Source organism: Balearica regulorum, chromosome 4 (assembly GCF_011004875.1).
Source record: "Balearica regulorum gibbericeps isolate bBalReg1 chromosome 4, bBalReg1.pri, whole genome shotgun sequence".
In the NCBI taxonomy this organism is placed as follows: domain Eukaryota; kingdom Metazoa; phylum Chordata; class Aves; order Gruiformes; family Gruidae; genus Balearica; species Balearica regulorum.
Window position 1 is genome coordinate 6,346,710 of NC_046187.1, and position 24,795 is coordinate 6,371,504.

At 42.1% G+C, this 24,795-nt stretch overlaps 1 protein-coding gene across 12 annotated transcripts in view; it reads left to right on the forward strand.

Annotated features, from left to right (window-relative positions):
• Positions 1-20,219: 20,219 nt before the first annotated feature.
• BLTP1 (bridge-like lipid transfer protein family member 1) overlaps positions 20,220-24,795 on the forward strand; it is a 114,713-nt gene continuing 110,137 nt past the window's right edge. For 11 of the 12 annotated variants that reach the window (XM_075751080.1, XM_075751085.1, XM_075751086.1 and 8 more), the window contains exon 1: positions 20,243-20,333. The gene's annotated coding sequence lies outside the window, so the exon portion shown is untranslated. Of the gene's footprint in view, positions 20,334-24,795 lie in introns of all 12 variants that reach the window. The other variant, XM_075751092.1, reaches the window with a different exon arrangement.

Below are 24,795 nucleotides of genomic sequence, written 5' to 3' on the forward strand. Positions count from 1 at the left end.
TTGCAATAACAGTAAATACAACTGGTCTTTCAGATTATGAAATACTGAAGGTATACAGTTCATTCCACTTAGCACTGGCTGCTTTTAAAATGTATTTTCTCTCCTGCCTTTTTAGACAGTGAGGTCAATAGGTTGGCTGAATGTGATGAGAGTTTCTTAGTCAGATTGTGGAAAATGCATATTAATATACAATCATTACTAGTGTACAAAATGACTTGTAAATTATCCATTGAACTTTATTACCTAGGAAACTATTCAATGACCAATTTAAGGTAATAATATATCTTAGCTGGGGTTGATTATAGGATACACATTTAAACGAAGATCTACTTCACTACAATAGAGGTCTCAGAAACCGTAGAAATGTAGGACTAGGTATAACCCCAGTCATCAATTCCGTTCTCTGGGATCAAGTCTAGTAACTCTCACATATACTTGTATAGTCTGTTCTTAGGCATGTCCAGCAATGCAGACTCTACATGTGTAAATAATCCCTTTTAGTGCTAAAATGTACTTAGAAAGTTATTGCTAATATTTAAGATGGATTCTTCCCTTGCCATAAAGTAGATTAATTCTTGTTCTGTTCTTGATGTCATGGAGAATAACAGTTGGCCACCATGCTTTTATGACAATGTTTTACACATTTGATGTCATCCATCTTTCACTGCATCTTCACTTTCCCATGCAGAAAAAATCAATTTTTTTCAACTCTTCTTCAAAGACCTAATTTTCTAAACCTCTCACCACTTGCTCACCTCTCCAATTTATCCTAATCCTTTTTGACACTGAGATTGGTACTCAAATAAGGAAGCATTATGTTGCAGTTTAGGCCATATCAAGTTCCAAGTACAACAGAGTACCTCGCTTGCTATATTTCTGTTGATACCTCCTAGAACAATTGCCATTTTTGTTTTGGAAAGAGTGTTACATAAAAGCACTCCCTATGCCTATCATTTAGGCTGGTAATTAAAACATTAAATAAGCCCATATCCAGGTCTGACACAGTCAAGAGCCAACTTTGAAACTCTTTTGAATATAAGGTTTCAACACTTACCTAATAACAACATAATTTTGTTCAGCATTTCTTAGTTTTCATGTGAGAATACTATTCACATATTGATACAATACAACTATATCAACAGTCTTAATTAAAGTGAAGTTATACAATACTTACAGGTTAACCCCTACCCATTAGGCTGGATGTTCCATCTATAAAGTAGAAGAGCTGGACTTCACCTGTTTTGGTCAAGTCCACATTGGCTGATTTTATCCCCATATTGTCCTCTGGATAAGTACAAAGTACTCTATAATTGTTCCATTATCAAATCACCATTGGCGGGTCTGTGATTCTTCCAGTCCTATTCTCCTGACCTATCTCTAGTGTGTATTAAGAGATAGTTGGGAGCAGCAAGAAGAGAAAGTGAGCCAGAAACTACAAGGTGACGACAAAACAAGCGGGGGCAGTGACCTCGCCAACTTGGGTGCAGTCCCTCAGGACTCCAGCAAGGCAGAGCAGGTCTGGTAACACTCACCAGGGTCAGGCACAGTCCAGCAGATTGCCAGGCAAGCCTCTAGCGATGGGGCAAGTCCAAGATCAAACCAAGAAGTCAATTCAACAGGGCAAGGTCAAGATCAGCCAAGTACAAGGCTGGGCACAGACATACCTGCAACATAGCTCAGGCAAGGGCCAAAGGTGACGACCTTGACCATAAATGCCTCCCAAGTGAAGGAGGAAGCTCTGACGTGGCTTCCCACAGCTCTTTCTCACCTAAGCCTGACCCAACATTACATGGCTATGGGTAAGGGGCCTTTCAGAGCTGGCCCTTCTCACTCGCGTGGATTGACAGGCAGCCAGGTGCCTCAGAGGGATACAAGAGGTTGCAGAGTCTCTTGGTGCACACAGGCCCCTGACAATAGCTGGCTTTTGCTAACTTATTTCCCTCCTTTTCCCCTTGTTTTTTAAATTTTGTTGTACAATGTACAGATTGAAAATGGAGTTTTTCACTGAAACCATTCTGACCTAGACTGACCTAGTTTGAGTGCAGCCATGGCACACTAACATTGGTCTTCTGAAGTCACAGGCTTCAAGGACAGTTTCCCTATGGGTAGCTTGCACTGGTAGTGCTTATCCCCTTGCCTATATTTCCATGGACTGGTATATACATAATTACATTCACATTGGATCGACTAGTATACCTCTGTTATCCAAGAACAGTGATACAGCTTTTATGCATAAGAAAGTATTAAGTCTCTCTCTTCTTTTCCCCCAGTTATCTCTTGCCTGCAACTCATCTTGTAAGGAAGGGAAGTATCAGGCTGCTTCAGTATCTCTAGACAGATAATAAAAACAGAGGGGTTGTGAGTGTTCTTAAAAGCAGTGAAACAATTTTTATAGCCATTAATACTAAGTAAATAATTGTTGAATTGGTAAGAATAGGAGATCTATTCACGTGTTATTTTTAAATGATAGCAGTTCTAGCAGCTTGGTATTGGACTGCTTTGCCTTTGCGTATGCATTTATCAACAGTTTTGGAGGTAATATCACTGTTTTAGCAAGAAAAATATTGTCTATTTTCATTGGCAGGTGTGCAACATTTTTTCACTAAAGATGTAAGGACCATATTACCAGGTTGAACATGCAGACTAAGATTAACAGTCTAACTTTAACATCTGATACGACTCACAAGCCCTTATATGCTGACCAGCTAGCTGAAGGAGCTGCAAAATACTCAGCCAGCTAGAATATGTGCACACCCTTTATAGAAACACATAAAATAAACTTTTCTTAAAACAACATTTCTTCAGAATCTGGCATGGAAGAGGAGACTGCCTGCCTTGATAGACAGATACACGGAAAGATGGAGGCCTATGGGGGCTGTCACCTGTTCCAATCTTGTCACATTAGTGACAAGAAGTTGTTACCACCTAATAGTTGTTTAATCATCCATGCAAAACTACCTAGTAGTTAGCTTAGTGGACAAATAACCACCTTACAAAGATCACAATCTTACACTACCTAGTAGTTCTGCTGGCAACTTCAGTGAAGCAGCTGAGTGACTTGGTGTGTAATCTGTCCTCCCAGTACCGTTTCCAGGCGGCTTGGAGACCTGCCGGCAGGTCCCAGCTGTGCAGGGCTGGCTGCAGCACTGCTGCTTCTGCTCTACCTGCCCGTGGAGGGGTAAACTGAACCAATTTCCAAAACTATTAGTCAGGCTTTTCAGCATTGGTACATCCACTCCTCCCTATTTCTGAGAAAAAGTACTTGCTAGGGAATTGCAGCTTTGCCTCATTCTTTCTTCCTGTTCTGCCACAAGGCTTAGTGATGGGTTGAAATAATATGTCAGTCATCCTGATAATAAGAAATGCTTATTTCCTTGCCACTGTGAAGTAAAACAATAAGTTGCTTTAAGATAATATTTGCCTCTAACCACACATAGACAATGCACTGAATTTCCACTGAGAGGCTAAACTAATGCTTTAAACTCAGCTCCGTGGGTTATTTATAGATCCTCTGCTGGCTGGTGATAATGATCCTCCTCAGGCTTAAGTCGCAGGCAGAATAATCCCCTGAATTCGAGACCTTTTATTAATCGTTCATGTATTTTTGCTTTGTGGGAGGAGAACTACATCCTACCTGTGTGCTTCAATGCTATTAACAAAACACCTCAAACACTGTATTGTATTTTTCCCAAGGAGTCTTACCTCAGAGAACAGGGACCTGTAGTACTTTGGCTCCTGCAAACTTAATCCCAAGAAACTGTGCAAGCAATGGGTTTTACCTTGAGAATATACTTGCTCAGAACCGCCATTACTGTCCTCCACATGCCCTCATGAGTAGTTGTCACAAACCATACAGTCAAGCAGCTGTGTTGTCTGAGGTATTCAACACTGTAGAATACTAAAATAGTAATTTTCCTCTTTTTTTTTTTTTTTTAAATTTGTAATTAATTTGGACAGTAGCAAGCACTAATCAGATAATAGGAAGGATTGCTCATTATTCAGAAACAGACACGGAACAAATGCTCCATCTTCTCTAATGTGCCTTTGGGAACAAAGAAGCAGGCAAATTGGAGCAGAGAGTCTTCACAAGGGAGGAATGATGAAGCCTTTTACCAGCCTCACTCAAGTCTCTTCCATGATGTCCTCGCTAGCAGAGCGGTGCAGGTGCTACACAGGCACTTGGGAGCATGAGTGCAAATGGCAGAAGGAAGGGTCGCTGCGTCCCACTGCCACACCAAGCACCCATCTGGGTGCTGTGGATTCAGGCTTCGCTCTGGGCTTCCACACCGCTGCTTCTGGGGCAGTGGGACCAGGAGTCTCTGGAAGGCATCAATTTCTGTGTATTGCAGTGTCTGACCCCTCGTATTTGTTGCAGAATCTGCTGCAAAATGGTTAAGTCATTCTCTTGTTATTCTTCTAAGGCATGTATAAGTTTCTAGGAGGAAAAGAATGTTCTTTGTGCTGATCATAGAAAGAGGATGCATTCTTTTTTTAAAAATAAAAAAGTTTAGCAACGTTTTATTTTCATGTGAATAGCATACTGAAAAACAGATATTTTCCCAAGTTATAAAAATTGTTATAATTTTATGTCATTCATCAAATTTTACCCAATTTTCTGCATATGTAAGTGTGGGAAAACAAAAAGCATTCAATGAAAATTTTGAAGAAGGTGGAAGCATTTGAAAAATCATTGGCATTACAGATTCCCTACCACTGTGAGAATGCAATGCAAAAGCATATGGCAGATTATTTCACCTCCCTTTCCATGCTTCTAAACCCTGCTGAGAGTTACAAGTGAGAAGTAATATCATAATAAAGTCAGTAAAGACAAGTCTTACACTGCTCCACAAAATATGAAGGGTCAAAATTTTGTTAGAAGATCAGGTCCTATGCTAAAGGAAATTTCCACAGCAGGAAATACAGATAACAACCATGTTACTTACTCTGCCTCATGAGGGACTGTCTCCTCAGCAGTACTCTGTGAGTACAGAAAGAACTTTGTCAAATGGTCTTGTCTTTTAATCAGAGAGCTTTTTGGAGTGCAGTTGGTTGGGGCAGACAGGTTTTAGGGACATCAGCAATGTGTGCCTTCTGGTGTTTGTGATTTTCTCCAGTTGTGAACATCCCAAATTCTGTGATCAGATGATTCATTGGTGACAGAGTATTATTTGCACCACCAATAGCTCCTAGAATGCAGCTTCATTCAGGAAAATATGTTTAAAATTCATTTCTAATAGACCATGCCTGCCATACACACTTTCTGGGACCGCTGCCTTAGCTGCCACAGTGTTTGAAGTGAGGGGGCACAGGGCTGGCAGAGGTGTGCACACTTGCCATGGGCAGGCTTGGAGGCAGACAGAAGACCTTCGGTACTCTCTGGTGACAGCGCGTCACCCTTCCAGCTAGTAATGTATCCTCAGCAACAGCCTGTGTGGAACCTTAAAACTCACTGAAATTTAACTCAGTTTCTGTATGGAAAAACAGAAAGCCCATCTATGACACAAAGAATAATTTCCAGAGAAATTTAAAGCCTTAGGCCACCAGGTGGAGAGATGACTAGGACTTTTCAAAGAAGAAGATATCTTAATATTTTATTTTTTTTAACACTAAACAGCAACATTTTCCCTGTGTTCCACTCTGAGAAACAGCAAAATTAAATTCTCCCAGCGAAGAACTCCATTAACCTTACACGCCGGCTATGTTAGCAGTTCAAATTTAATAGAATTATAAACAGTTGAAAATGGACTTTTCTGATAAGAACTGTTGGATTTTCTTAATATAGATGCTGCTGTTAGTTTTCAAAGTATTGCTGACCTGTGCAGATGTGTGCACAAATGTGTATGTGTGCATATTTACCTAAAATAAACACACTTCCTCTTGTTTTAATTCTGTTTCCTGCAGAATGGAAGATAGTGCTTTCCAATGGGAATAAAGTTTAAGAACAGACGACAGGAAGAGTATTTAGAATAACTAAACAATGGATACTGATAGTGTTTGAGTAGGTGATCCATTACAAACACTTTGTATAGACTACACAGTATAGGAGTGTACAAATATGTCTATCAGTTTACCAGATGCTTATGCACAAAATAAATAAAAAAATGTATTTGTAACCACTTTTCCTGAGACTGCCACTGGTAAATATGAAAAGGAATCACATAACCAGCCACCTCATTTGATTTCAAAGAACTAAGCTAGTAGCAATACAGTGAACACAAACCATATTGTTCAGCACAGTTTTGCAAAGCATCTGCAAAATAAGTAAATAAATAAAACCCTGAAGATTTTGTTAAAATTATTCAAATGAGCCTACAAAACAACACTTACGACAGAACCTCATTAAAGAGAATTAATGACATAATCTCTCTGTGTTTACTTCTTCAGAACAATTACTTGAGGCAGGAAATCTTTTGATAAAAACCTCTAATGATGCTAAGTCTCCTATCTAACCTCCTTCCCGAAAACATTACAGTTAATGATGACAAATTCTTTCCTTTTCTATCATAATAAAATTCAGTCTGTATGTGGTTCAATAAGAACAATAGATGATTTGGCCTCCTCCTTTCTGATTTTAAACTGAAACTGGTAATTAACTTATGAGAAGTTTACAAAGGTGGAAAAATATTTTTCTGCTTTTGTCACTGTAGTTTTTATTTGTTCCGAACTTGCAATAACTAATAGATCAATTTTAAAAAAGACCAGTGAATCCACAAGTTCTGGGGTACAGTGAATGAAGGACTCTGTGCTTTTCTCTTTCATAGGGTGCAGAAAAGAGAAGATAAACCTACAAGATACAATCAGAAAGAGCAGGCCAGGTTAGAAGGAAAAAGTACAGCTACAGATGGAAGAAAAACTACTAAAGATCCATAGCAGGTAAAACTGATGAAAAGCTTTCCTGGAGCTAGCCACACACCCCAAAGCAGTGAGTTTCTGCCAGCTACTAGAAGCAAGCACACCTCCGTAGCATCCCGGGTACTGTTGTCCAGTGTCACAAGCTGAGCTCTGAGTCCCTGCAAACATCTGGCTGCCGTGCTTTGTGGGCTGCTGTGGCTTATGATCCTGTGAAAGGTAGGAGCTGTGAGAAGGATTTACATACCGGTAAAATGGAAGGGAAAGCAAATACTGCCAGTTAAACCATGTGCTTTCTGCGATGCATTGCTGTCAAGTCTAGAGCATGGTATGTAAGTACTCAGGCGGGAGAGCTTGTTTCCAGACAATAGTATCTAAGGGCTACATGCTTTTTGGAAGCACAAAAGTGTCAGCTGATCTGCTTACCTGCTGATACTGCTAAATATAATGTGAGTTTATCACAAATTTTCAGTTATTATGCAAAAAATTAACTTTGGCCAGTTCTACTTATATCTACTGAGTCACACAGTTTTGCAGAAGAAATTATGGTGATAGGGATTATGCGCAGAAGTAAGGATTGTAGTGTCATTCTTCAATTTAAACATTATGATTTACATCTGAGTCTACAATAAGTCCTATCAATAACGTTAGTGAAAATGAGCCTTCTACTACTGAGGGTATTTGCACGAACCTTCTGTCTTTTAAAATACCCACCATTAGGAACATGTATGTAGACAAGGCTCTGGAAAACACTGGTAGGCTACTAATGATATCATGTACTCCTAAGTAGATGATACCAGGGTTTAAAATTAATTTAAGCATTTCCAGTATTAAAGCTGTGATCTGACAATCACTGCTGGAAAGGTGATGGCAACTTAAGACATAGCTATCCACAGCTGCTTGTTACTTCCCTGCCAGAAATTACCCCGGCAGTTTGGCTAGTGGAACAAATCACTGGAGTGCTCCTCATCAACAGCATCACAGAAGCCAGCCCATCTCATTCAAACTGCTGCTGTGGCTGTGAGAAGTAACTCGGCTGATTTTATGCTAAGGGTGGGTGAGGAGAGCTCGTGTAGTCTGTTCCCTGGCTGAATTGCAGGGATGTGACTGTCTGCAGACTGCTGCTGCTGACAAATAGGAGAGAGCTGCTGCATGGATCGTCTGATGGTGGCCTCACACTGCTGCCGGTGCTACCTTTGGCAGCCTGGAATCAATAAAAGTTGCTGTAAAGACTCCTTATCAGTCTGGATAAAGCCAGAGACTCGGCAGAATGAGCGTCTTAATGCTTGAAAAGCATAAAGCTGACGTTTGAGGCAACGTAGGTCTACCGATACTGAGATTCATTATGAAAGCTCTTACTGAAAGTCGATGAAATTATGCAAAACATTTTGTCTGAGTATGCCCCTTAGCATTGCACATGCAAAGGAAAAAGAAGCATGTTTAATTCAATATTGCGTGTCTTTTTCTTTTACGGGAACTGGGTAACAGTAAGGCATTGACAAAGTTGTTACAAGGTCATCAGGAGTTGTTAGCTGAACAGAAGGTTGTTGTAGTCACTTTGTCACTGGAACTGAGCCAGGAGGGCTGAGGAAGAACTTTCACAGCTCAGAGAATTGCTGATACTTTTTAATAGATCCAGCACAGAATCTGTGTAAAAGAATATACTATAATCTTCTGAAGTACTTGCAAGACCTTTTTAGTTTCTGAATTTAAAATACACAGCACTGCAGTTCAGGCAAGAAAAAGAAAACAGTACACACAAGAATGGGCTCTCTTGCCCGAGTCTAAAATGTAAACAAAGCACCCCCCCAAACAAATATCCCCCAAAGGCCCAACAGCAGCCTTTCTGAGTGTCCTGAGTTTTGCTGTTATCTACAGATGTTAGCAGCCTTTATTACCTCCTCATGCTCAAAAGTAAATCTGATGCTTCGTAATTTCAACTCCCAGATAACTATCTTTCCTAAGCTATCTAGAAACAAACACCCAAAGAACTAATTATTGTGCTAAAATACAGGAGCTCTGTTTAAAAGTAATTTTCCATCCCCATGTGGTTTCCTACCATGTTTGAAAGCGTGGGTGCCTCCTGCTCTCCTCATATCGCAGTGGCAGGGCTGGGCTGAGGCAGAGCTGACCGTCAGAGATGATTGGGGGAGTAAGCGACAAGCTGGATGCTCCTCCGCTCGTGGTGATTAGTTCTCAACTGTGAGATCACATGCTGCAGCGTGTGTGTGTGTGCTCTCACCTCATCCCAACTGTGTACAAGGCACAGCCTTTCTGAGAAGGAACCCAGGGTATTTTGCTCAGAGGTGAGCCTACCACTTACGGTGAGATCCTCGGTTGTGACTGGTGGATCAGAGCTGGAAGTTTTCACCACATGCACCTGCTTGGCAGAGCAGACATCACCTCTAAGTCCCAGGCAGACCCAGATTGAGATAAGTGTGTCTTGAGAGCAGGAAGACTGCTAATACTACCAAAAGGCCATGTCAAGGTCCCAGGCTGGGATTGTTTGTTCAGAAGACAGATGAACAATGCAGCTGGCAAACATCCAGGATGCAGCTTCAGAGCCCTTTCCACACTTCTCGCCCCCATCATCTTCTCATCTTCTCTCTTGGTTTTGCAGGAGGTACATCTGCTGAGCCATCACAGGAAAGCTGCCAAATCACCCTGTCTGAAGCTCCCTGCTCTGCCAGTGTGCACTTTCTCCTCATCCCTGCGCTCCCTGCCTCTTTCCAGAACACTGGCATCAACCTCCTCCATCCTCAAAACTTGCATGTGACCAGAGATGTCCAGGGCTCTGGAGCTGGGGAGGGGTTGGTGAGAGATGCAGCAGGTGGCAAAGAAGGAATCATGATGAAAATGGAGAACAAACATTGAAAAATAAATCAGCCTTCAGGAGGGTTATGGGATTGCAGATAGTTATACCAAATCCATCACTTCTGTCATTGTCATCAGAGCCCTGTCAAAGCCTATCCTCATTGTTTTCACTGGCTTTGGATTAGATCTGGAATCAATATAAAGTATTAAAAAAGCTGATTAAAAAGAGTGGCAACTCTAGGGGCTTGAATGATTCACCCTGCTCAGCAGTCAGCTGCATCGCTGTGGGGCTATTTGCTTTGAGAGAAGTGTCTGTAGGTGACAGTGACAAAGAGAAATACATCTAGGGGACACTATTTGATGTAGAGCTGCGACAGGGCTGATGAAGTTGTTCATTCTAGATTGCAATACTAAGTTGGCATCTACAGTGCGGTAGGCCAAAAGAGAGTAGGTTTGCTTTTTTGTGGGAGTGCTAGTGCTCAAGTAAGCAGTTCTCCTTTTTGCTAAGTCTGCAAAAGCAATGACTATTATGGACAAAGTCAAAGGAATAGTGTTAATTTAGCAGAAGCCCAGTTTCTAAAGAATTTCAAGCCATACTTGTAAAATCTGGTAAGAGCAGAGTTGTTTATATTACACAGTTAATACTGAAAATAGTTTCCATAATAAGTTGAATTTTCAGTTTCTCTCATTCCCCGTCCCTTGTGAATGTAAATTTAATAATAATAAAATGTAAACTCTGTAAACATGTTTCAAAGCAAAAATCTAAAAACTTCCAGTGTTCCCTAAAACCTCATGCCACATCTTGTCCTCTGGTAGCATCTCTAAGGGAATGCTTTAGGAACCCACCAAAGAAACAGGGCAATTAGGAAATGTATCTGTAGACTTTTGAGCAGTTTTCTACCATTTTTTTGACTCATGGCAAATCTGGTAATTGTTGGTGTTTCTCTAAAAAGCCATGGTTTGTTTTCTTGACTCACAAAATAGTAAAAGGTTGCATTTCTTTAGCTGACTATTGGGCATCTTTGGGAGAAGGCATTAATGTTTGTCACGTTGCTGTCACATTTGCCACTATGCAGTGTTGTCTGAAACACAAAGAAAATCTCTCTGGCAATGATAATATGATTTACTCCTATGCATGGCCAGGTAGATGTGTTCATGAGAACTCACAAATGTTTCTGAAGAATACCTGAGAAAGAGGAATGCCTAAACACAGGTGAAAGAAAACAACTCACAGACACCCCACCACCACCCCCTTTACACAATATCTGGCTGTGCTGAACACATTCTGCAGACTGCTTAGAAAAAAAGCACAAACATTTCCTGAAAAGGCACTTAGAGATAGAGTAACACTTCCCAAAGTGTCACGGACTCTTTCCTTGCTTAAAAGACGCTTTCTGGCCATCACGGGGAGGAGGGAAGGGAGTAAGTCTAGAGACAAACCCTCCTTTCCTGTGCACATGTTGAGCCTGGGAAGCAGGCTAACCGCAGGCTGAAAGGGAGATTGTGCAGCTCCTTCTGCCAGAAGATAGGCAGCCCTTCCCTATCTGCCCCGAGCCGGCTCAGAGACCGGGAAATGTGGGAATGTTGGAACTGCTGGAGAGAGCCCGATTCAAGCAGATCAACTGTGCTGTCTTTTGCTCCCTCAATTTCAGCTGGTTTTCAGTTGGGGTTTGTTTTATGTCCTTCCAGCGCTAGGGAATGAGCGGTCAGAGGTTCCCCTTTGCCCTTCACTGAAACCTGCTCTCTTAACAGGGGTAAAGCCATTTTCACCACTGCCCTAAGAAGCGTGTGAGATAGCAGCTTTTGAAACAGCAGAGAAATGGTTACCCATTTTGTCATTTTAACACTGACAGTTTAAATAACTTTCACCCTTAGTTCAAGGATATTTGCTGGTGATAGCTGTTTTCAAGGATGGTTTAGGACCTTCAGGTAGACAGAGAGGACACAGCGTGCAAACAGAAAACGTCGAGCTATCATTTTCCAGTTATACGCAAGAAAGAAAAAAATGAAGAGAGCTGATTTTTTTAAGGCAGAGACCAATTCAGTTGTGTACAGTGGCAAACAGCAGAATAGTATAGTCAGAATACAAGCAGGGAAGCTGCGTAGTTTATCAAATGCAAATGTGGTAAACTGCTTGTTTATAAATGACTTATTGTTTGTAAATATAATTTGTGTAATATTTATGAGGTTAAATCATCAAAATCATATGCTTCCAAGGTTGTGATCTGCGTATTAGCAATGATACTCAGATTATTGCTAAGTGTTACTGCTGGCCAGTTTTCATCATATTTTATTACCAATAACAATACATTTATTTGTGCTGCTTTGTGCACTACCCGGGCTAAGCGGGATCTGTGAGGATTACACTGCGAATGTGTCAGCAATATTTCATTTGGATCTGTGGGGAATATTCAGGGCATACACCCTGTCTCCACGGATGTCATGGTCAAAACTTTGAGTAATTTCACCAAAAATAGGACCGAGCTTTGCGTGAGCTGCGCTGCTCTCTCTCCTGATGTGGTCCCACTGTGTCAGTCTCTGAGGCGAGGGCTCGGGAGCTCTCCAGGGGTCAGAGCTCCATGGCCCATCCTGATACCTCATTGATTAATTCCCTGAATGCAGTACATCTTGAAGTGGTTCCTCTTCTATTTCTACTGCCGCTTGTTATTTTAGTAGCACTTTTAAAGTCACCTTGCTCATCCTTAAATGTAAATGCAGTATCTTTCCAATACAGCACTATAGCCTTTACATGTGGAGGTATCCACGGTGAATTAAGACATTGTCCTTACAGCTTTGTCAGTGCTTCACCTATATTTTTCCTGTTTATCCTGGAAAACTCTCAGAAGACCTGGAAAATGTCTATACAGCAGTCACTTCACCTGCTCGTAGGAGCAGGCACTGCACTAGCTGAGTGTGGTCATCTCTGTAGTCTCGTAGTAATAGTGCACAAGCAGCTACCCCCAAAAGATTGGAAACAGATGACATTATAGATGTATAATGTGTCAGAGGATCTCCTAGGCAGCTTCCAAAGCCCTCAGTCACATAGGGCACAAGCATTTCAAACACAGAACATGGATAAGTTGCATCGCATAATAATTTGTTGCACAGCTGACTACCCACTGTCTCCTGTGTTGAATGGTTCTCCATGAGCACAATTTTGAAAGCCTTTGATCTGATTTTCCATGCCACAATTACTGCCTTTACATAGCTATCTTTTTCTCTTTCCAGTATATGTTTGATTTTTTTCCTTTTTATCTCTTCTTTCACCTCTAAATCATTTACCTAAAAACCACACTTAACCGTGATTATTCCCTCAGTTGTACAATTACATCACCTCTTAAAATCCATGTTATATTTGTGCATGAAGAATTCACTGTTGGATCTCTCCTCCTTTTTTTTTTTTTTTTAAACCCAAAAAATAGCAAGTAATGAAAGGAATAAACCCCCATAAAGTCTCAGTATTATCCTACTACACAGCAGTCATTGAGACAGCAAGTGAAAAGTAGCTTCTCAACAAAAACGCTAGAGGAGGTTAAAAGAAATGTAGGTGGGTATTTGTCATTACAAAAGGCTTATTGTACAGAGCTAGTATTAAACATGGGGTGATAGCCTGCGTATGTCTTTGTACACCCAAACTTCAAGTCCGTAGGAATTTCCAAAGTGCAAAGAACACAGAATCTAAGCCAGAATTATTTGTAAACATGGAATAGATGAGATTTATATAACAGGCTACTGCAGATTTATGAATCCAGGAAAGGAAATAACTACAAAGGAAATTAAAGTTAAAAATAGTCATGAACCACCAAAAAGACTGTGCTTTCACTTCTTTCTCTGGCAATAGAGTGTTACACCCACTTGCTATGTGCCAGTTCTTTCTTCTAGATAACTAGTAGGGCCAGGAATGGGGTCTCCAGTTTAAAAAAGGAACTTTACTTGGTAAATACTTCTCATTGTATGTTCAAAATACGTTTTAGATTGCCTAGACAAAAGGCTTATACAATTTGCCTATACATCTAGCACAAAAAGTCTTCTAATAGTGTGTTTTAGTACAATGCACTTCTTTTGAGAGCAGGAAAACTAAAAATAAGACAAGTTTAAGAACGAAAACTAAAGCTAACCTACCATCTGATGACATTTATTATCAGCAGAACAAATGTGCTGTTAATAAAGTGATGCTGCAGAGCTCTAAGACGTGAACATTATGGACATAACTGCGTCTAGTTACATCACAGACAATTATTTATAGGGCTATAGACACCCAATAAAATACAGTATAAATCAATAACACAACTAGACAGAAATAAAATGGGGGGGAAGAGTCAAGATGTAGCTCTATGGTGCTGGATATTGCTGTTACCTGTGGTGCACGTGGTGGCACTGGGGCCACATCAGGGAGCAAGGAGGTTGCCCAAGGTCTTTACAGGCTTCCAAATGTGCACCCAAAGCCAGGCATGGGTTGTTTTTTTCAGTGAACAGATTCTAGGAAAGCACAACAGGCTAAAGGAAATCTCTGGGGCTATAATAACAGCAATAACTTCCTTAATGGCAACAATTTCCTTAATAGTAAGGAAGTTGTAATCCATACCAAAAAAATCCATACCGAAAAAGGAAGTGATAACACAATTAAGCTTCACGTTTGCACGTCTAGCAAGTGATGTGGGGAACAGGTGAGAAAAGTGGGGTTTTAAAATATTAAGTGAAGGATTTTGTGAAAAACCTTGTGCAGGTGCAACATAAGGACACTCAATTGTGTTTTAGTAATTGCCAAGATACAACGATAGGATATCATGGGATGCCTACCTGCTTGTTTTCACCTGTCCTTTTCTGAAACTAAAAGCAGAAATTTTTCATGGAAATAAGATTTTTAGTGCTCTCTGAAAACAGTTTTGATAGATGAATTTTAAGAAGTTGTCGGTAAAAGCTTTTGGCTTCTAAACCCTGAGCTTGCTGAAATCAGCATTCATTTTATGTGGTTTGATGCCTGTTTCTTCACAGGATAGTCTGTATGCAAGAGGTCTAAATGAGATGTGTGAGGTCATAGAATCACAGATGCATTCCAGGAACTGTTTGGGAATCAGTTTTTGGGTACACCATGAGATGGACAACTTCCATTGAAAGACTGACAACCTTCAGTGAAGCTCCTTGGATAAATATGCTTTGGAAGCAAAAAAGACACTGTGAGTACTGAAAGGTCAAGTATGGATAAATTAATTCCGTAATTGAGAACAAGTGACTTCCAGCTCTGGCAAATTATGTACTTAATACAGATTATTAATATTTGTTTGTTTTCTGAACTGAGTGTCTGTGATTTTATCATCAGATGAAAAGAACCAAAGAATTTAAGATTTTGCCAGTAAGCTAAAGGATGTGGGTGTTTCTGACCCACCGGCTGCTGGCTGATCTTACAGTGAGTTTTTGCAGTGTCGCAAATATTTTGCATATGGAGTATTTATATTTATTTATGTCTAAGCTCAGTGTTTTTAATGTAATCTAAAATTAAGTATTATAGTAAGCACTGATGTTATTTAGAGAAAGCATAAACCAACCAGTACTTCCATTTATATACTCACAGCTCCAGCAACTCCAAATCACTCGCTAAAGCACAGCTGAAGACAGAATTTAGTTTCATAAAATACAGATCGGTAGTAACATGCTTTTTTCTATTTATTTGTGATCGTTTTCTCAGAGCTGGGAGAATGAGAGAAATATTCTGAGTTGGTCCATATGAGCCGGAGCCCAGCCTAAGGTGCGAGATGCCTGTGTCTGCACTCTGCAGCACCAGGAAAACAATTCCCTATTAATATTGTTAGAGATCTCCCTGCAAGAGGATTGCCTGACAACGACTTTTCAATCTGATAAAGACTACGAAGGTGCTCTTTTATGATTTCTTGATTAAATGAATTGTCTCATAAAGTAACCAATGCCGGTGAATCAGCTTCTAACTCTGCGATAGTGAATACCCGGGCTGGCAGGGGGACAGTTGCGGGAGTCTGGTTGCTTTGGAGGATGCAGATGGAGCATGATGGGAGACGGGGTGAGGACAGGAGCAGCAGAAGGAAGGGAAGGCTCAAGGCTCTGCAGTTGCATCTGCGTCTGGGTCCCTGCCCGCTCTCACACCGCTTGCAGAGGGGGTCCCAGATCACTGTGGAAGGAGTAGTGGGCTGAGAGAGAAACAAGATCCTTGCTGCATAAGTGATCCCATATGGCAGTTTAGTAAGAAGTTGCCGGCTTAATTGCAAGAAGAAAATCATTGTTGGTAAGGGAGGCTTTCTGCCATGCTACTGAAGGAGGAGTGCCAGTGTGCCCAAGCCTGATTCTTAGAGGGGCCTGGCCTGTGAGTATCCAGGTAATGTCAGCTGGAGCAGCAACTGCTCTGTTCCCCTGGGAAGTGCCAGGAGTACCCAGCTGCCCCAGCAAGATAAATAGTGTAAGTCCGAGAAATGAGGATGAATGTTCCCAGTCACATTTTTGCTTTTGTTGAATAGTGTCATGTACCCAGCAGCTTCTGGTTCTGTATAAATAAATTCTGGCAGCCTCAACATTAGCTTGACTTTGACCCTTGGTCAGTATCAACCAAAGATAAAACATGAGTTAAGAAACTTGAGAGCTTTCAGAACAATGTTCAGAGAAGTGTCTTCCACTGCAAAACCAAGGAGGTATAAATAATTTAAAGATGATGCTTTTACTCAACTACTCCTCTTTCATTACAAAGAAAGACTTGGAGTTTTAGGCATAAAAATAAACTTTGAGGCAAATGGGAATGCCACCTGATATAAAATATGTTAAAGCACAGAAGATGGGGTTATGATTTTCCTTAACTTGAAAGTTATATGATGAGACAACATTTATAAAATCTCTCTTCAATTTCCACGTTGATAACTAAAGATGGAACATCATACACTGCAAAGAATTAAGCATGAGTAATTCTGTGTTTTCTAGACCACGTGAAAAATTTGGGCAAGCTTGAAAAGTTATACCCCAGGGACAACGTTCAAGCTGGGGCCGTTTGTGCTGTGTTCATGTACATAATGCCATCAGAAGCTGCCGGCTTCCCCCCAAAAAGCAAACGAGCTTCCAGTATGTTAGACAGCAGACAGGACTGAAAGAACTCCCTAACTTAGCTCTCCCTCCTCCCCGAAATGTGAGTCCAGATATGACAGTCATTATGTTACTCTACTTTTAAGGTATTGAATCATATTAAAGTGCATTATATTTCATTTGTTAATCTCAAACCACCTCAAGAATGCCTTGATGTGTCGGGAGAAGCTTTCTTGGTGCTTCAGATCTGAATCATTGACTGGCTTACAGAATGAAAAGGCAATTAATCACCTCCTTTCTCTCATTACGTGAGTAGTTTTGTTATGTTGATAACATATCTTAAAGCTTTGTTTGTTTGTGTACCCTTTAAAAAGTAATTTCTACAAATACATTTCAAATGTCTAATATATTTTATTGTTTGGCATCAGCGTACAGAAGGAAGAGATGAAAGAAGCAATCCAGCATCATTACTTATTCGGAGGAAAATGAAGGGAAAACTCCTTTAAGAAAAGGGAGAAGGAAAAGAATGCAGGAGGAAAATATCAGGAGCTCATTTGTGGACACTCTCCCAAAAGGTCATGGGAGGCAATGGAAGGAATGAAACTGGTGATGGAAATCAGCAACACAGACAAACATCCCAAAAAATGCAATCTTCAAAAAAGCAGCAGGCAATCAGGCAGGGGTGCTGTGAGAATCCACAAACCTCATGTCAGCGCTAACCTACGGCAACCACCAGCTCCGCTCCCCGTTACACCCACGCAATACCCCTGCCTCCAAGGAAATGCACTCACAGGGTCAGAAACTTCAGCATAATGCCACATGCCCACCTAAAAAAGAAAAGCCTGGCACTCGAGGCTTTCCATGGCTCCAGGTTGTGACACAGTCACCTGCTGCGGTCGTCCACGTGCGAGGACCCACACTTTGGTGAGAGCCTGCGAAGACCGCGTTTCTTTAGACTGAGCCAGATAATGCTGACAAAATAAGGTGTTAAAAAAAGGGGGATTTGAAAACTGAACATATACAAATGTAATAATGAAATAAAACTGTTGCTGCTAATTGCTAAAATTACTCTTTGTTATCAGTTTGGAAAATAGTTCTTATTATTGCTGCATTAGGAAAGGGACCAAAGATATTTAAAACAGCAATGCTACTGGCTATCATAGGGGGCAAAGTGAAGCATGCTATAAATATGCACATGTACTAATTTTTGATATAAACACAGTGGCATGTTAGACTTAAGCTGGCCTTTATTTAAAAATACCATGTGGAATAACTTCTGCTCTTGATTTTATCAAGAGCACAAGTAGACTCAAAGCCTCTGCATTTCCTTTCTTCCACTGGAATTGTGATAAGACACAGAATTTCAGCTACCCCAGCTTTTCTATTTCAGTCCTGGTAACTTTAAATTGTGGTATTACACTAAGAACAGAAACCATTTCTCCTTCTGTTTTATTTTGGTTGTTCTGGGACACATACTGCCTCATAATTGATAGAGTTTAAAAATAAATCTAGTTTGGCCTTTTCAAACATAAAAATATTTTCTTGAGAAGAAAGTGCAGGTTTGTTTTACAGACAAGGTAAATATTAGTGTCCTTTGTGAAACAAATAGGTTCAAAGTAGCAGAGGGGTAAATATTTTTCTTCGCGTTAACTCCATATGTCAATTTTCAAGCCAAGCCTGTATCAGCATTAAAGCTTTTCTTTTCATCTCTTCCACCAGGCAAAGGCCCACCTTCCCCAAGCTCTAGTGCTAGCTTTGAGCTAAAATTTCTTCATGTGACTTAGCTGCATGGTCCTCATTAAAGCCTTCAGGCACCATGTGGATAAAAACATTTGGAAGAGCCTCCCGAGACCTTGAGCATCCATCTTCTCGGTGCAGCAGGTCAGAGCATCGCTGGAGTGCATGGCTCTAGCAACAGCGGGGAATGAGGTGGAACGGGGGGCTTCATTATGAAAACTAGAAGTATTTAAATAATATTTTTCTTACTATGCTTAGTATGATGAGAATGTAATGAAAACCCACAAAGGATAAACCTTGTTAGATAACACTTGCTTTGATGGTAGTTCATCTGCTGGGCGGAGGATGCCTGAAGCTGTTCTGAGCACGGCACTGCCCAGCCACACCGCTCAGGACACTGGGGTGCAGCCAGGGCAAGGGTTCGCCTCTGTTTTGCAGTGCTGCAAGATCACGATGCTGCTCGAGGGATAACCCTGCCAGTGCCTTTCTGCGCCAGGTTAAGGGCTCTCGCCAGGCACCCAGGGGCATCCGTGCCCTTGTGCAGCTCGTGGGATCAGCTCGCTGTTTGCCAACCTGATTGAAAGCGAGCTCTGCAGTGAAAACACTGCAGCGTGCTCGAGTCAACGCAGTGCAAGGGGCAAAACTATGTGGCTCGTAGAGGAGCCACAAGCCCTCTGCTCAGCCGGGCTCAGTTTTACTTTGACTCAAGCGAATCCACGCAGCCCACAGACGGGTCTCACTGTCAGGCCAGTGAGAGTAGGATCCTGGCTTAGCAAGATCTGTTTCACCTCCAAAGGGTTTATTTTGCAGGTACGAAGCAGTAAAACCAGCCTTCTAATCTAAGTACCCAAGGCTGCGTACCCCTCACCCTGCTGCCGGCTGAGCCCAGGGAGGCACAGCATGCTGGAACACAAGAGCTCGGCACCCGTCTTGACAGCCTGCAAGTACCACAAGGAAAGAGGCGCACACACACGTGCGCACACACACGTGCGCACACTCAGTTACCATTTCTGTTTCCTCTGATACGCTACTGAAGTCTGTAGGATGCATGCCTGGGTGACTACAAAGAAATCGATGTGTTTACCGTATTTTACTACGTCTGACAGTCAAGTCACAGCCATGCATGTGTTCAAACACCTCTGATAATTAACTTTTTATCTGCCTGTCTTTTGGGGGCAAGTTTTGTCCACCTGCTTTGGAGGGAACGAACGGACACAAAAATGAACAGCCAGAACACCGAACTACCCAGCGACTCGGTAAACAAAACACTTCGGTGCCTCCCAATTTGGAAACGATCAAACTGCGAGCAAATGGGAAAGCGGTTGACGAGCACGCAGCCCTTCCTCCGTACCGCCTGTGCTCGGTGACGGGAGGCTGAACGGGAGCCCGGGGCAGCGAAGGGCACTGCTTCTGCTTAAGGGGCGCTTCAAACGCGGTTGTGACAACTGCGTCTGTTGCAGGAGCCATCAAAGAGACTAAAAGTGACGGGCTGTGTTTATCAGCTAGAGATACCAGCGGCCAAACCCACCGCACAGCGCCCGCCGCGCACATCTGGCAGCCGGGCTCCGCCAGCTGTGCCACCGCCCGCGCATGCGCGGCGCACACCCACACCCGCCGTGAAAGGGAGGGCGGCTCCCCTGCGCGCACACACACATACACACATACACACACCTCTTGCGATTGGCGGCGCGCCCCCTCTTCTTCCCGCCCCCTCGGGGAGCTACCGCCCTTGCCATTGGCCCCGCGGCCCGGCGGCGCCTCGCGGTTGGCTCCGGCGGCGTTGCGGGCCGGCGGCGCTGTGGGCGGGGCGGCCCGGCCTTCGCCGTGAGGTGCGGGAGAGCCCCGGCCGCCGCCGCTTCCGGGTCTGTGGTGAAGCCGCCGCGGAGGGCGATGGCGTAAGTGTGGGGGGCGCCGGGCGGGGTCCTGTTCCCGTTCCCACCGGGCCCGGCCCGGTGCGGAGCCGTCGCAGGCTGAAGGCGGGGCGGAGGCTGGTGCAGAGGAGTCCGCCCCGCCGCCGTCTCTGGGCCTGTCAGGCCGCGTCGCCGGCGGCCTCCGTGAGGGAAAAGCCTCCCGCCTGCGCGCGGGGAGGGTTTGAGGGGCGGCAGCCGCCCCTGCCCCGGGAGGAGCCGGGCGCCGGTAGCGTGCTGGGGCCGGCGCGGGGCTCTGCCGTGCCGGGGAAGGGGCCGGGGGCCGCTCCGCGCCTCCTACGCGCCTGCCGGTGCTCAGGGGAAGGCGGTCTTCCAGTGCTGCCTCGTCCGCCCAACGGGGCGTTGTGTGACCGGTACCGGCGTGCCCCCCTTCCTCCGCCCGCCCCTTCTGCTCTCCGTGGAAGCGGTGCGAGAGGAAGCCCCTCCGGTTTCACGGTTTCCTGTTTTCCCGTTGCGTCTGGGTTTTGTGGGTTAACGCCGTGCAGAGAAAGTGTAAGGCCAGAGGACAGGAGTTCAGGCGCTTCCAGTTTTGTTTGGCCTGCGAGGAAAGTTTTGTTCTTCCTTTCCCTGGCCGGTGAAAGGCGATTTCTGCCGGTGCCTGCAGTCCTTAAAGGATTTAATACACACATACACCCCTCCTGCTGATGTAACACAAAATGCACCTGCTTTTTGATGTGTCTGAAGCTGCAATGATAATGTGCTTGCACTTCACCTTGTTAATAAAAAATCGGATGTAATTTATAAATAGAACATGCTTTAACATGTTAATATGGTGGAGATGTATTTTAGAGATTAACACACAGATAATATCCCAGCCATAATCTACATCTGGATTTGTTTCCCATCTTAAGACCCATCTCCGGAGCAGCCTTCACTAAACTTTGTGGAAACTTTCCAAGTTGGTAGTTTACTATAACAGATGTATCTCTAGATATGTTTTTATCAGGCTTAATATGAAAAAGACCATAGTTGTTGCCATGGGAGTTCTGTTGTGTCATTTAATTAGTTAAATCTACTTTTCTGGCTTTTTTTTACTGTAGCAGTGCAGGTTTGGTTTTTTATATGCAAAACTTAATGATCAGATAAACAGGCCAGAAATTTTGGAAACTGAGAAGAAAAACTGGAATGCAGGGAGAAGTAGTCCTCTTGTTTGTAAAAGTATGTTAATAGGTTGTTCAAACAATCATTGGTAAAAGCAGTATTTAAAGTCCATTTGGGCAGTTGGATCTAAAAGGATGTTTGCTTAGGATCGTGGCCTGAACTTGCACAGTTCAACAGTGTTCGTGAACAGGTTAATGCCTGAGTAGGTTTTGCTCTTGGTGAATCGGCTTGAGTTGATTGGGTGGAGTTACATGCTCGTCTGGGACTTCTTTAGGGACAGCTCATGTGTGGTATGCTGTTAGAAAGCTTTGGCATGTGAAATGTGCATCAGCTGCTCTTTGGTAATTGTCCTTTTGCATAATTTTATCCTGTGGGAAGTAGGCAAGAGTTTACTGCTCTTCGTTAGCAGCATGCAGAGTTATGCTGTGTTTACAGTGGTGTTGAGATATGCTACCTTCTCCTAGTAACTTATCTTCTTGTATAACTTGTTATAGCACTTGTTGCTGTGCCAAAATCTTTGGGTTGACTGTAGACTGGGACAGATATTAATGAAGACCTATAGACCTGTATGTAGTTCACTTCAGGATGATGGTGTATGTAGCCATGAGACTGATTTTTAGTTTGATTTATGGTACATTTCCCCCTTTCCCCAAATTGTGGTGATGTGTCAGAGGAGAAGTTTAGAGGAAGTACTTCTGGAACAATTCATGTGTAAGGTGTAGAAGACTTAATTTCATCAAGTAGTTCAAATTAAAAAAAGGGAGGGGAAAAAATAAGTCATTGCCTTCTTGTTGAGACCAGCCCCAAAAAGGAATTTTTTTCTTTCTAAATAGAGGACTGTGCATAAGGGAAGTTCTTATTTATTTCTACTGTTATGAGCCTTTAGGCTCTGTTAGTTTTCTTGGTTTTGTCCTTTTTTTTTTTTTATTCTGCAGCATCAAAAGCTGTCAGTGTAAGCAAGAAAACAGCCCTCTCCCCTGAACAAGTTTGGGAGGCAAGGTTAAACAACATACAATTTTTTTTTTTTAAATTAAAATGAAATGACAAATCATCCAAAGTTCAGTTAGGCATTTCTAGGCTAGCAGTTGAGTGATGCAAGGAGTACCGTATGTTGGCTGCCATAGCAGGAGTTTGTCTTTGATTTTTTTCTGTATTAAAACTCATGTCCTGTACTACTATAAATAAATAATAAAGTATCAGTCCTGCTGTTTTGGACACTGAATCAGTAGATACTAGACTTCTCTTTTGGTTTTTTTTTTTTCTCACTGCTCTCAGAAGGGTGTTAAATAATTTTTTTTTTTACTGTAGATGCTTCTTTGGTGGTTTCTATTTCTCTATTAGGTAAAATAAATCTCATCAGGTAGGCTATTGTAAGAATGATTTTTTTTTAATCTTATATCTTACAGTTCTTTTGATTATACTTTAATTTTGATTTAATTAATTTTTAAGTAAACCTGTTATTTACTAATGTAGGCTACTGTAGTGCAAATTATGTTTAACTAAGGCTGTCCACACTCTGGTTTAACTAGGTGTGGCTCTTCTGTGCTCTGTTTTCAGTTCAGCTGTTTCTGCTAGAGATTGTATCAAGATTTCATTAGTATAATTAAAGCAGTAGTTTAGTTTATTTACAGTTTACTGCTATTATTACTTCAAGCACTAGTGGAGAGGGAAGAAAATAGGCCTGAATCTTAGCGCTTTTCTTAAGAAAAGACCTGCTAATCTTTAATTGGGTATAAGGTACAAAGCCAGTGCAATATGTCAGATGGCTGAATTGTTGTGTGAGTGCTGTCACTCAGCTTATTTTTTGTGTACATGGTTGTTTTTTTTTTGAGAACAACTTTCCTTCTCTTCCTTCCTCTTTCCCTTGCTTGTTGATTAAAGAATAGCTGAGTTTCCTAAGCTGTGCCGGGATGGGTTTGAAGTCTTTGGAACTAGCTGGAGTGTTTTGGGAAAGACGCCAAGGTTGGCAGCTTTTTGTTTTGTGAAATGTGCCTAATGCGTGTCTGGGTGCTGACAATGTCACGATACCTTCAGAGGAAGATTCAATTGAGTCGTGTTTACATTTGTGAGATTCCTTTCTAATGTAATTTAAATATCTAAAGATCTGATTTCATAGCAACTGTTAATGGAGACCCCTTGAAAGAAAGTGGTGGAGTGGGTAGGGTGCAAAAATACCATTTCTTTCCTTTTCTCTAAGGACCTGCTGTGGGTATGACTCCTTTACTGGAGATGGGACAGATGGGACAGACATATTATCTAGGTTCGTTTATTTAGACTAGAGGGATTTACCTCCTGTTGTTTAATGTGTCATTTCGGGTGTAGTTGTGATTCCACTGTCTTGTAATTGCTGTGGAAGTTGGGAGCTGAGTATCTTCAGAATGGTAGTTAACCTCTAATAACAGCAATTAATGTATATTCAGTAAGCACTCGATTTCTGTGAAGATCTGAGGAATATGTCTGACAAATTTAAATTCCTGGTTTATTCCCCTCATGAATTCTAGTAATAATAAGGGATTGGCAGCATCAAATTATTTCTCTACATGCTTCTTAACTGTATAAAAGTGTTTCTTCTCAATATCATGAAGTGCTAGTTTTCCCCCACCTTTGGATACCAAGTTTTATACAGCTGTTTCTACGAGGTGTGCCGGGAAAAGTGTGTTACAAAGGATGTGATAAACAGACATTTCTTTGTCTTTCTCCTTTTCTTATGCAGCCCAAGACCCATATTACCCTAATGCTCTTGGGCACTGAATAAAATATCTGTTGCCTTCATCCTCAGCTATAGGTACAGGACAGACCTTTTACAGGTGGGTTGTTGCTCCCCAGGCTGCAGCCGTCTCTGCCCAGCAACTGTATTCTGGTGACCCAGGGCCTGCTGACTGGGCTTCTGTTGTGACTTTTTTTGTCAACTCTTTCACATATGCGTGCTTTCTGTAAATTTTTAATGACTTTGTTTAAGCAGAGCTTTGTTCTCTGTGTTAAGCGTTAATGTGTTAGGCTGAGGTTAAAACTAGTTTACCTATTTGATGTGACTGGAATGTGTTTATAAAGATTTGAAGCAGCTGCTTTTGAGTATTTGGCTTTTTAGAGATAGAATAGTTGCTGTAAAAATTGAATTCAGTGTGGAATACTGGAAGCAGACTGGAAATGAAGTGCATCCCTCCAGGATTATAACATCACTTGCATCTTCTTAGCACTGAGAAAAATGGATTAATACCTGACACAAGTAGTTAAAAAAATTTTTTAAGTGTCTGTTAAGTGTGTGTTTCTGCTATAAAGAAAGCCTGTCTGACCAGGAGGAGCAAATGTACGGCAGTATTGAACCCTC